Source organism: Triticum dicoccoides, chromosome 6B (genome assembly GCF_002162155.2).
Source record: "Triticum dicoccoides isolate Atlit2015 ecotype Zavitan chromosome 6B, WEW_v2.0, whole genome shotgun sequence".
NCBI lineage: Eukaryota > Viridiplantae > Streptophyta > Magnoliopsida > Poales > Poaceae > Triticum > Triticum dicoccoides.
Window position 1 is genome coordinate 649,643,643 of NC_041391.1, and position 13,902 is coordinate 649,657,544.

General features: G+C 42.6%; 1 pseudogene; it reads left to right on the forward strand.

Annotated features, from left to right (window-relative positions):
• Window positions 1-3,460: 3,460 nt before the first annotated feature.
• LOC119322154 lies at window positions 3,461-8,860 on the forward strand (annotated as a pseudogene).
• Window positions 8,861-13,902: the final 5,042 nt, after the last annotated feature.

Consider the following 13,902-nt stretch of genomic DNA (forward strand, 5'->3'; position numbering starts at 1 on the left):
CTCTCCTCCGCACTGTCCTCTCCCTCCTGGCCTTGCTGCAGAACTTGTTCACCATTGGGCATCGAGTACATGTCAGTAAAAACCTACAAGACAAGAAGGCGAGTAAAAGTCAGTCGGATTCAAGAGCAGTCGGAATATGTACCCAAAAACAGTCGGCGGTGGAAGACACACCTAGTCTGGCTGATTGTTGTGCCTGAAGGGGTCGACTCTCCTGGCTCCTCTGGGGTTGTCCTTGTTGCATGTAATGCTCCTCAACCACAGGGCCACCGTCTTAGCTGGTACTTCCTTCGGATGAACCCGAGCGGTGTCGTCGACCCCAGAGCACATCCACATAGGATGGTCACGGGCCTGGAGAGGCTGGATGCGTCGACTGAGGAATACTTCCAGCAGATCCATGCCAGTGACGCCCTGATTGATCAGTTGGACCACCCTCTCAACTAGGAAGCAGCAGTCACTTTCAGCGAGGAAGGATTCTGAACACGATCAAAGGTGAAGTGGGGAAGTCCGGTCGACTGGCCTGGAGTTGCGAGGTCCTGGCAGTAGAACCAGGTTGACTGCCAGCCCCTGACTGATTCAGGAAGAGTCATGGAAGGGAAAGAGCTCCTCTGCCTCTTCTAGATACCCAAACCCCCACACATCTGAATGACATGTGTTTTCTCGTCACTCGCGTTTGCTTTCTTCACAGACTGAGAACGGATGGTGAAAATGTGCTTGAAAAGACCCCAGTGCGGTCGACACCCCAGAAAATTCTCGCACATGGACACGAATGCAGCAAGATATGTGATGGTATTGGGAGAAAAGTGATGGAGTTGGGCGCCGAAGAAGTTCAAGAAACCCTAGAAAAAGGGATGCGGAGGAAGCTAGAAGCCCCGGTCGACATGGGTGGCGAGCAGAACACACTCACCCGGTCGCTGCTGCGGCTCCGCCTCCCCCTCCGGCAACCTTGCAGCGCCCTTGGCGATCAACCCGGACTCCACCAATTCGTCCAGATCTTCCTGCCGGAGCGAAGACCGGATCCAATCGCCTTGGATCCAACCCGGTGGTAGCGCCGAGCACGACGACGACCCGCGATTCTGCTTCTTGCCTTTCGCCGCCCCCATCGCCTTCTTTGCGCGTTCCAGTGCTGCCGTCTTGTCCTTCACCATGGTGGCGGAGCGGCGGTGAGAGCGGAGGAGCCGGATGCAGTGGAGAAGCAGAGGAAGAGAGGAGAAAATGGACGAGCACAGTGCAGGCGCCTCGGCTCCATCGCCTTATAAAGTCCCACTTCCGAGTGGTTGACGCATGGGCCCAAGCGGTCCTGTCAAATCCTGCAACAGTCACACGCTGGGTACGTGGTGAAAAAGGTGGCATGGAGATCGAGGCACTCCTGTCTATCCATCCCGCTTACCTCGACACGCTCCGTCCCGCGCGCTTCCCCGAAATTTTGAATCCCGTGAGATCCGGGATACACTTCAACCAATCGCGCCAAAGATTCTGCACCCCGAAACAACACTCGACAGATGATGTTACAAATTCACTCAGCGACTTTCTGAATCGATCAAGGCGACTGAATCGAAGCTGAAGTTCTAACATGAGTCTTCCGTCCTGCGTAAAATACTCGTGAAGCGCAAGGGTCGGAGCAAGATCAACTTTAACCTTCTTTCCACTCAGACCTTAATCCATTCGGGGGCTAATGATGAGGATACAGACCTAGGGTAGGGTCACAAGCCTGACCTATACGCCCTACCCAAGGTCACTACCCTAGAAGCAAAGAAGCTCAAGAGACAACAGAGGGTACCCAGTAAAGGTGTCGACTACAATCCACTCGATCAATGAACCACTCGGGTACCCCTCATTCCTGAAGTCACACGACCGGTCAACCACTCGACCATACAATGAACCAGTCGACCTACTGAAGACCAGAAGTCACTCAGAACAGCAACGGGCGAGCATTCACTCTGTAGTCTTTAAGGTCATTAAAGGCACTTAAGGTTGGCGTTACTAGTAACACCTCAATCTTTATGTACCTCCAACCCTCTGTAACGGGGGATGGCTGGGGTCCTGGAGAACTCTATATAAGCCACCCCCTCCTCTGGGACAAGGGTTCGCATCCCCTGTAACACACACACATTCATACATTCCAGTCGACCGCCCCCGGGCTCCGAGACATAGGGCTTTTACCTCCTACGAGAGGGGCCTGAACTCGTAAACACTTGCGTACAACCTTGCCGTAGCTAGGACCTTTCCTCTCCATATGTACCCCTTATACTTACTATCAGACTTAGTACCATGACACTGTTCAAGCCCATTGACATCCTAAGAGTTGGAAGCATCATGATTGATTACTACATTGACTCAAGTTTGTACACAGATAAGCATAACTAAGATGACCAGCTAAATATGGACTCCCTTTCAGCATGGTGGTTCCAACTAACTTTGGCTTCCTCGTTTTTGAATCCTAATTCGGTGGCTATGGTATTGCTCAGCTTCAGGCCAGGGAGAGATCCCTGCTTAGCTTGCCGGTGCTAGCAACGGCGGCGGCCACGGGTGTCGTTTCCTTCTTGGAGGCGTGGCCAAGGCCTCCAGCTGCACCCCTCTTCGAGCTTAGAGGAAACCCTAGGTCCGGTTCCTCCAGACCGGATGGTGACGGCTCTTAGTGTAGTCTTTCTTATTGAAGGTGCCATCTTTCTCACTTGTAGTATCCCCGGTTTCAGCTCGAGAGATGATGCAATTCTTGTTGGTCTGGCATTGCCACTCTTGGTTCGGGAATGGTAGGTTTAGCTGTGATGTATCCTCTGTTCGGGCTGAGCATCCCTTGTCTCTTTGCTTCGGGCATCATGTTCACGCCTATCTGCGTTTGTGTCATGTGTTGTATCCCTCGATGTACTCATTCTTATCCTTCTACCAATGGAATGATACGCAAGTTTTGTGTATTCACAAAAAAATATAGATGGACTCTTTGGCAACGATGTGGTGCTCATCAAACTAGAATACTTTGGAACATGCTCCAAACATTGAAGCTCTGCTGGTGGGAGAGGTGGCATCCTACTGTAATGAGCCCCCATGTGGTCACTCTCTAGACCCTCCTTGGCGTCGTGGCTTGATCGAGTGTGGTGCCATCGGTCCTCCTTAAGAATGGCACATCCTAAGCCACAAGAAGTCAACAAGTACAGGGTGGTGGTGTTTACGCTTGGCGGAACCATTTTGTTGCTGGGCGTATGGACACGACACAAAGAAAAAAGACACATGATGTGATATGTCTATTTATTGGAAGGTGGAATTAAGTTTTTCATAATCTCATCCCCAACCGGTTTGTAGGGCAAGAATTTTCTTGTCGAATATTCGTTCGACAAGGTTTCAACACACGATGGTTTTGAAGAATCCATCCAATCCATCGATCTTTCGAGTCCGAGTCGCACCGTCCCTTACCAATTCCCACACACGCACCGAGGAACCAATCAAGGAACAAGAAGGAGAAGCAATGGTTGAGCTGTTGTTCGGCCCTGCCGAGGCCGGCCTCGTCCACCTGCCGGAGGTACTCGACTGCCTCGCAACCAGGGACGCCGACCACCGAGACCACGCCCACCACCATGCCGCACACAGGCTAGGGCACGGTCAATATCACACGCACATTGCAGTGGCGGTCGTGGCGCACTCATGGATATCATGGAGACTCCCGACAACTATGCCTTCCTTCTAGACGTCCCCGGGCTTTCCAAGTACGACATCAAGCTACGAGCTGCACCACGCCATGGTCTCCCCGTTTCTTCTTGGACCGATCTCAATTCAACATCACCAATGAACTAAAATTTGGGCGTGTACTCATGTTCCTTGGACAGGTGACTGATGGGCGACAATGTGCTGGTGATGAAGAGCGCCAATGGGAAGCGAAAGTGGGAGGAGGAGGAGGGTGACTGCCGCTACATTCGACTGGAGCGCCGTGCATCGCTGCGGTCGGTCGTGCGCAAGTTTCGGTCGCCGAAGGACGTGGAAGCGGGAGCGGTGGCCGCACGCTACGAGAATGGCATGCTCACCGTCACCATCAAGAATCCACCTCCGTCAAAAAAGAAGACCAAGTTCATCCAGGTTGCCATCTCCTGATCGATCCCTTCAGTCACACGAGACCGCATCGGCGCTTGTCATCAGTGATCAGTGTAGCACTAAGAGTAGTGTGTTGAGTCTAGTAGATTAGGGTGTTCTTTTGTGGTCGCATGCTCTGTTCGTGATCTGGCCCGAGATTAGGTTTGCTAGTTGTGGTCGTCTTCTGGGAATCTTGCTACCCGCTTGATCGAAAGCAGCCTCATGCCTGGATTCAGTATTAGGATTCATACGCGTTTCACGTAATCTCAGCAGGAAATAGAATGTGAACTTTGTTTCGTATGTGACTCGGTACTACCTCTGTTCTCTGTAAGTTCCACCGGTTAGCAAGGAAAGGATCTCAAGTGTCATGATCTAAAGAAATTCAAAACAAAGGGAATCTTCAATGTAATGAAAGAAACTCAAAACGATTACAAGGGAGCTCAAGACATCAAGGATGCACATGTGCTCCTTATGTGAGGAGTAATGCACAAAACCAACAAGATTAAATGCATAGAAGCATTGATGCTTCACACCAGACCCAAGTTAATAGCAACATGGTTGTTGCTTCACATTAGATCTGAGATAATGTAACAGTACTGATATTCAAGGGTGAAAGAATAGTGTGCTTCTATTTAACGCGAGAAGAAAGATGGAACATGGTCATTAGTCATTATTCAAACGTAGGCCGAGCAAGGAGCAGAGTCGAGCGCTTTACACCTAGTTGGAATTGCTTTTGCAATGTTGTCGATATCCTAGGACTTGGAAGCATCGGGATTTAAGTGTGCATCAACTTGAGTTTGTACATAACGGGGTTTCCTTGTGATGGTCAGCCAGACATGGTCACTTGGTCAAGTATGCGGGTGTGTGCTAGTAACTAGACTAGCATACTCTCAGCTTTTTGTTTTGCAGCATATGACACAACACACACAGTAAGTTGGGTCCGTCTTGGAGTATTGGGGTAGGTGGTCTCCTGCTCTCACGATCCCCTAGTTGCTATTAGCAAACATGTCCTTCTGCTTATTGTTGGTGTGAGTGCGATGACATTTGAAGTCATTTCCTCTAAAAGATGGCATGATATCCAAAGCTCCTAGCTCTATCCACAGGTGAAGTGTTGTGCAAGTATAGTGTGACTGTGGTTAGGTTACGATTCTGCAACGAAATAGCACCAGAGAGAATGTCGTATATTACATTTGTTCATCCAAGGAACCTCGATATGATTATCGAGAGCTCTGAAAAATGTTTCAAAAACTGTCCGCGAGTCTGCAAAATGTTCTTGAATCCAAAAAGGTTCTCAAATTAAGAAATCACAAATTCAAAAAATGTTTGCAATTTTTTTATGAATTCAAAAAATGTTTATGAATTTGAGAAATTTTGTGAGTTTGAAACTTGTTCAATTTTGTAACAAATATTCACTAATTCAAAAAATGTTTGTTAGTAAAAAATGTTTGTAATTTTTTTAAAAATGTTCTGTATTTCAAAATTGATCGCGACTTATAAAATGTTTACATATTTTAAAAATTACGAATTTCAAATGATCTATTTTTATGAAATTCTAAATTGTCTCCGATTTTTAAAAAAATCATGATTAAAAATTGTTTGTGATTTTCAAAAAACCACATTATTTTAGAAAGTTTGTGAATCTGAAAAAGATAAAAGAAAAAGAAAAAAAGTAAACACCGAACAGACTAACGGGGCGGTCCATTAGCACGGCGTGGGTGCCCACTTCGTTTGTATCCCTAGACCCGCAAGAAATAAGATCTGTGATCCAACATGATCTCCTTTTGAAGCCAATTCCTACTTGGCGCCTATAGCGTCACTTATAGGGTTTGCTCTTACACTGCACACACCGCGTCACTTATAGGGTTTGCTCTTACACTGCGCACACCATCCTGAGCAGTAGAGTAGTGTGGCGAGTATGGTAGGTTGGGGTGTTCTCTTGTGGCCGCGTGCTCTATTGGTGATTTGGCCTGAGGTTAGGTGTGCTAGTTGAGTACTTGTGGACTTGTGGTCGTGTTTTGTGAATCTTGTGATGAATTGAACTACATAGCGCAAACTGTTAGTTGTCGTATCTCTGCGAATGCAGTGATTCGGTGCCCAGGCTCATCTGCACCCGGTCAGAAAAAAATTCAAAATAAATACTAGAAAAATTCAAGAAAAATTCAAATTGTTTCCCCATGGTAGAAAATTTATTGCGTGAGGTTCTCGTTCCAAATATTAGCTCATTTGGACATCTGAGTAGCTCTCAACAAAAAAGACAAATCGAGTCAAAACAGTACATGAACAGTAAACTGTTTTACAAATCCTGAATTTGTCTTTTTTGCCGAGAGTTGCTCAGTTGTCCAAATCATTTGAAATTTGGGGCAGACCTCACGTATCAAGTTGTCTACCATGGGAAAAAAATCTGGAATTTTTTGAATTCTTCTAGTATTTGTTTTGATTTTTTTATTCAACACGGGTGCAGATGAGCCCGGGCTTAGAAAAGAATTTCCCTATCTCTACATGTATCTTCCCCACTTGACAGAAAGCAGCCGCATGCCTGGATTCTGCTTGATCGAAAGTAGCCACATGCCTAGATTTAGTATCACGATTCATAGGTTTTCATGTAATCGCAATAGAAAATGGAAAAATATCTTTGTTTTGTTCAGCAATCTACACCGTTCGGACTTTAGAAGGCATGGTGAGTCAACTCCTCTCTCTTACTATGAGTTCAACGATGTACCAAATTAAGTCTGTTCTCTATTCTCTCAAGTGTCATGAGGTAAAGAAATCCAAAATAAAGGAAATCTTCAGTGTAATAATTGAAAGAAACTCAAAACGATTATGAGGAAGCTCAAGACTTCATGAATGCCCATGTGATCCTTATGTCAGGAGTATAATGCGCAGAACAACAAGATTAAATGCATAGACACATTGATGTGTGGTGCATTTCTTTGAGGGATGTGAGTAAGCTCTGCATGTAATCCTTTGCGATCACTATACTTATTTAATATAAAGTCAGAAGGAGCTTCTCCTACTGTCATTATTTGCTCAATTAAAGGCAGCATGGTTGTTGCTTCACAACAGATCCGAGCAAATGTGATAGTACTTCTATTCAAGGGTGAGATAATAGTGGGTTCTATTTAACCGTGAGAAGAAAGATGGAACAGGGCTATTAGTCATTCTTCAAACCTGAGCCGAGCAAGGAGTAGAGTCTAGAGCTTCATTGCCACCTGGAGTTGCTTTTGCAAAATTGTTCACATCCTAGGACTTGGATTTGCTTTTGCAATGTTGTTCACATCATAGGACTTGGAAGCATCATGATCTCTTGGTCAAGTATGTGGGTGGGTGTCCTAGTGACCAGACTCTCGGCATAGTTTAGTGAACCTGACACTGTAGACAGTAGGTTGGATCCCTCCTTGGAGAATGGGGAGAGGTGGTCTCCTGCTGTCACGATCCCCTAGTTGCTGTTGGTAGACATCTCTTCCTTGTTGTCGGTGCGGGTGTGGTGACATTTGACAGCCATACGACATTGATGTGCAAAGCTCCTACCTCTATCTATAGGTGGTGAAGTCGACGTGAGAACGTGAAGTGTTGCTTGCAAGTATATTGTGAGTGTGCTTATGTTACAATCCCGCATCAATGAAATAACCCTGGAGAAAATGTTGCAGAAGGCTCCAGAATATATTAGATAGAATTCGAAAATACAAGCACTACATTATCTAAGGAAGCTTGATATGATTACCGAAAATTCTCAAACCTAAGATTGTCTTTAGAAAAATATTCATGAATTTGAAAAAAATGTTCATGAATTTGCAAAATGTTTCAAAAACATGGTCGTGAGTCCGCAAATGTTTCTTGTATTCAAACCCTATTTGCAATTTGAAAACTGCTATCAAATTAAAAAATCATGAATTTTGAACAGTGTTCATGAATTTCAAAAAATACTGGTTAATTAAAAAATGTCCATTCCGTCCATCTTTTTATTATGAAAGACCATATTGGCCCGTTCCACCATACGAGTTCGAAAAATGTTCGTGAGTTCAAAACTAGTTCATTTTTAAAAAAAAATATTCGTGAGTTAAAAAATATCTGTAATTCATTTTTTATGAAGTTTAAAAACAATTCATAAGTTCATTAAATGTTTGCATATTTAAAAAAATACAAGTTCAAAAATTCATCTGTTTTCATTTCAATGTGAATTTCAAAATTGTTCTTGATTTTGCAAAAATCATGAAATGATCTTTAAAAAATCACAATTTCTTTAAAAGGTTTACAGATTTAGAAATATATAAAAATGGAAAACGGACAGAAAAACGCTGAAACAGACTAATGGTACAAGCCATTAGCGTGGAGTGGATGTACGTTTTGTCCGCATCCGCCGACCCACAGGGAATAAGATCTGGCAATTCCTAAACGGCACCTTGAGCGCCTGTTTATCCGTTTTTTGCAAACGAGCCCACAATACACATCTGTGTTGGGTCGGCCCATTTTACGTTTTATTTTCCGTAAACCCTTTAAAAAAAGAGCGCTAGGGGAGATTCGAACTATGAACCCGTGCTTTTCAAAAAAGAGCGCCAACAACGGCAGGGGCGGCGGCCCCAACGGGAAGCGGAAGCAGGAGGAGGAGGAGGGGGACTGCCGCTACATCTGGCTGGAGTGCTGCACGTCGCCGAGTTTGTTCATACGCAAGTTCCGGCTGCCGTAGGACCCGGATGCGGGTGCCATGGCCACGCGCTGCAAGAACGACGTGCTCACCGTCACCGTGAAGAAGCAGCCGCCACCCGAGAAGAAGACCAAGTCCGTCCAGGTGGCCATCGCCTGATCGAGCCCTTCAGTCAAGTGAACTTTCTGTACCTCATTGACGTCATGATCGTTCTAACAGTAGAGCAGTGTGGCGCGTTGGTAGATTTGGTTGTTCTTTTGTGGTCTCATGCTCTGTTCATGATCATTTTGTTTCCTTCCGAAATCAACATGGTTCAGATGACATGATCTTTCAACTTCGACGTCCTGGATGCCCATGTGGGCTACTTATATCAAGAGTAAAATGCAGAGAACCAACAAGATTAAATGCATAGAAGCATTGAGGCTTCACACCAGATCCAACTTAATAACAACATGGTTGTTGCTTAATAGTACTGCTTATTCAAGGGTGAGAGAATAGGGTGCTTCTACTTAACGAGAGAAGAAAGATGGAACATGGTCATAAGTCATTCTCCAAAGTTGGGCCGAGCAAGGAGTAGAGTCCAGCGCTTCACACCCAGTTGAAATTGCTTTTGCAATGTTGCCGGCATACTAGGACTCGGATGCATCAGGATTTTATAGTGCATCAACTTAAGTTTCTATATAACATGGCGTCCTTGTTATGCTTAGCTAGACATGGGCTCTTGGTCAAGTCTGTGGGTGTGTTCTGGTGAATAAACTAGCATACTCTCAGCGTATTTCATTGCAACATGACAATGCACACAGGAGGTTGGGTCCCTCCCAAGGGAATGGGGAGATGTGGCCTCCTGCTCTCACGATCCCCTAGTGGTTGTTGGCAGACATCTCCTCCTTGTTGTTGGTGCGGGTGCGGTGACATTTGAGATTTGACAGCCATTTCTTCTCAAGAACGACATGATGTCCAAAGCTCTTAGCTCTATCCATAGCCATAGGTGATCAAGGTGACGAGAGAATGTGAAGTGTTGGTTCCAAGTATAGTATGAGTGTTAGGTTAATCGTGCATCAATGAAATAGCACGGGAGAGAATGTTGTAGAAAGCTCTAGAATAGGGATTAGATATAATCACAAACACTATAAAATTTACATCATGTGTATATTACATTTGATCATCTAATGAAGCTCGATATGATTACCAAGAGCTCTCAAACTAAAACTGAATTGCAAAAAATAGTCATAATTTTGAAAAAAAATATTCATGTTTTGAAAAATGTTTCAAAATGTGTTCGGGAGTCTGCAAAATGTTCTTGAACTAAAAAACTGTTTGCAATTTCGAGAAACATTCTTGAATTATAAAATCATGAATTTCAAAAAACATTGTGGAATGAAAAAATGTCTATGAGTTTGATTTTTTTTTGCAAGTTTGAAACTTGTTCAATTTTTTTAAAAATATTTATGAATTCAAAAAATGTATATGAATTTCATTAAATGTTTGCGATTTCAAAAAGGTTCGCATATTTGAAAAATGTAGGAATTTGAAAATTGCTCTATTTTCAAAAAAGTTTATGAAATTCAATTTTTTTTGTGATTTTAAAAAAAATTCACGAATGTGAAAATTGTTTGTGATTTTCAATTTTAAATGTTTTTTAGAAATTCATGAATTTGAAAAAAGAAAAAAGGCAACACAAAGAAAACGGAAGAACACCGAAATAGACCAACATGCCAGCTCGTTAGTGCGACATGGGTCACGTTTTGTCCGTATCCCCCGACTCACAGGGAATAAGATCTCTGGTCCAACAAGAGCTCCCTTTGAAACCAATACCTATTTGGTGCATGTAGCGCCCTTACAGGCTTTGCTCTTATATGGCGCATGCCCTTCCGACCAGGAGAGTAGTGTGACGAGTCTGCTGTGTTCGTGATTTGGCCGGAGATTAGGTGAGCTAGTTGAGTAGTTCTGAGGTTGTGGTCATGTTTTATGAATCTTGCTGTGAATGGAACTACATAGCACAAATTGTTAGTTGTTATATCTCTGCATGTATCTTCCCCGCTTGATCGAAAGCAGCCGGATGTCTGGACTCAGTATCAGATTCAGTATCAGATTTCATGTAATCTCAGCAGAAAATAGAAATAGAGCTTTGTTTTGTTTATAAATCAACACGGTTTAGACATCAGAAGGCACGATGTGTCACCGTGAGTTCCACGATCTATCAAATTAACTTTGTTCTCTATTATCTCAAGTGTAAGAAATCCAAAACCGGGGGAATCTTCAATGTAATAATTGAAAGAAACTCAAAACTATTAAGAGGAAGCTAAAAGGTCATGGATGCCCATGTGTGGAACTTATATCATGAGTAAAAATGAACAAAACCAGTACGATTAAATGCATAGAAATATTGATGCTTCACACCTAACCGTAGTTAATAGCAAGATGGTTGTTGCTTCATGGTAGATCTAACTAATGTGATAGTACTCCTATTCAAGGGTGAGAGAATAATGCGCTGCCATTTAACGCGACAAGAAAGATGGAACATGGTCATTAGTCATTCTTCAAACTTGGCCGAGCAATGAGTAGAGTCCAGCGCTTCACAACCAGCTGGAGTTGCTTTTACATTGTTGTTCACATCCTAGGACTTGGAAGCATCAGGATCTCTTGGTCAAGTACGTGGATGAGCACTAGTGACTAGACTAGCATACTATCGGCGTATTTTAGTGCAACGTGACACTACACACGGTAGGTTGGGTCCCTCCTTGGGGAATGGGGAGAGGTGGCCTCCTGCTCTCACGATCCCCTAGTTGTTGTTGGCACACATCTCCTCCTCGTTGTCAGGTACGGGTGCGGTGACATTTGACAACCATAATTTTCCCAAGAACTGCGTGATGTCCAAAGCTCCTAGCTCTATCCCAAAGTGGCAAAGACGACGAGAGAATGTGAAGTGTTGCTCACAAGTATTGTGTGAGTGTAGTTACGTTACGATCTTGCATCAGTCAAATAGCACCGGGGAGAATGTTGCACATGGTTCTAGAATAGAGAATAGATAGAATTTGAAAACACAAACACTAAAAATTTATATCACTCATATATTGCATTTGTGAAGGAAGATCGATATGATTACCGAAAGCTCTCAAACAAAAATTGAATTTAGAAAAATATTCAAAAATTTGTAAAAAATGTTAACAATTTGAAAAAATAATAATCAAAACATGGTCGTGAATCTGCAAAATGTTCTTTAAATAAAAAGCTTGCAATTTTGAAAAATGTTCTCAAATGAAAAAAATGAATTCGAATCATCATAACGAATTTCAGAAAAAGTTCATGAATTTCAGAAAATGTTGGAAAATTGAAAAATCTCCGTCAGTTCAAAAAATCTCATGAGTTCGAAACTTGTTCATTTTCTAAAAAAATATTCATGAATTCATTTTTTAAGAATTAAAAAATGTTCATGAGTTCAATATTTGTTCGCATATGTAAAAAAAATACAAATTTGAAAGTTCCTCTACTTTAATTAAGTTTATGAAATTCAAATTTGTTTGTGATTTTAATGGAACATGAATCTAATAAATTCTTCATGTTAAAAAAAACACATTTTAGAAAGTTTGCGAATGTGCGAAAATGAAAAGAAAAAATAAATAAATAAAAGAAAAGAGATGGGAAAAAGCGCCAAAACAAATTAATGGGGCAAGCCATTAGCGTAGCCTGGGTGAACGTTCTGTCCATAACTAGTTTTTGTGGTGGAAAAAGTGCCAAACCACAGTTTTGTGAAGCTTCTAGAAGTTTCCAGCCAGTTTTGTGAAACTTCTAGAAGCTTTCGACCATTTTTCTTGATTTCTGTTTTCTGATTTTCCTCTTTATTTTTTGTATTTATTTTATTCATTTTGCATGAATTTATTTCAAATGTATGATTTTTTTTCATATTCATGAACTTTTTCGAATCGGCAAATAAATTTTAAGTGCACAAAATTATTTCAATTCCATGAACCTTTTTCTCATTGGTTAACATTTTCCAAATTTGCTAATTATTTTTGAATTCGCGAACGTTTTTTGAGTACGTGAACTTTTTGTGATTTGGTAATATGTTTTGAATTTGTGATTTTTTTTTAATTCTTGAATTTTTTTAAAATGAACTAATGAACTTTTTGGAATCCACAATTTTTGTTTTCTTGAATTGTTTTGTACTCTCTCCGTCCAGAAATACTCGTCGCAGAAATGGATATAAATGGATGCATCTAAAGCTAAAATACGTCTAGATACATCCATTCCTCCGACAAATATTTCTGGACGGAGGGAGTACTTGTGATCTTTTTTCAAGTCCGTGAACATTTTAGAATTGTAAACCGATCAGCGGTCAACTGATCAACAAACCGGATCTGGTTTTTTTCTTGTGGAACCTGTACGGCTGTTGAGTGAGCAAAGGCCCACCGAACAAATGGACAAGCGAGTGACACTAATGGGCCGCGAGCCATTTAGTAATCATGCGAGCGCCAGCCCACCGACTCGGCGGGTGCCCCTATGTGAAGAGCAACTAACTGGAGGTTACTTTCTGCGGGGGACCTCCATGGGTCACTTTTGGTGTCTTAGGAGCACGCCAAGTGGGGTGTCCAGCCGCCGCCTTATATCGCATACTGGGCGGTCATTTCAGAATATTTTATTTTTCTTTATGTGTTTCCAGGTTTTGGATGTTTTTTCTTTTTGTTTTTTTGCCTGGTTTCTAGGTTTTGGAAAAAATCACTATTTTTTTGCACTGGAAAAATAAATTGTGCTTCCACGAGAAGCACAACACATATTTGCTTCTCATGTAGGCACAAATACGCTTCTGCGAGAAAGACATCTGTGTTTCTTGAAAAAAAAAATCTATGCTTCCACGAGAAGCACATATTTGCTTCCCGTGTAAACACAAATTTTCTTCCGAGATGCTTTTCTCGGAAAATAGAAGAACAATGTGTTTGGAAGAGAAGCACAAATTTGCTTTCACGGAGGCACATATTTGCTTCCATGAGAAGCACAACTATGCATCTCGGAAAGGAAAAAAAATATGTGCTTTCATAAGAAGCACATGTTTGCTTCTCGTGCAGTGCAGGCACATGTTTGGTTCCGTCAGAAGAACAAATTTGCTTCCATGGAGGCGCATATTTGCTTTCATGAGAAGCACAACTATGCTTCTCGGAAAGGAAAAAAATATGTGCTTTCGCAAGAAGCACATATTTCCCCCC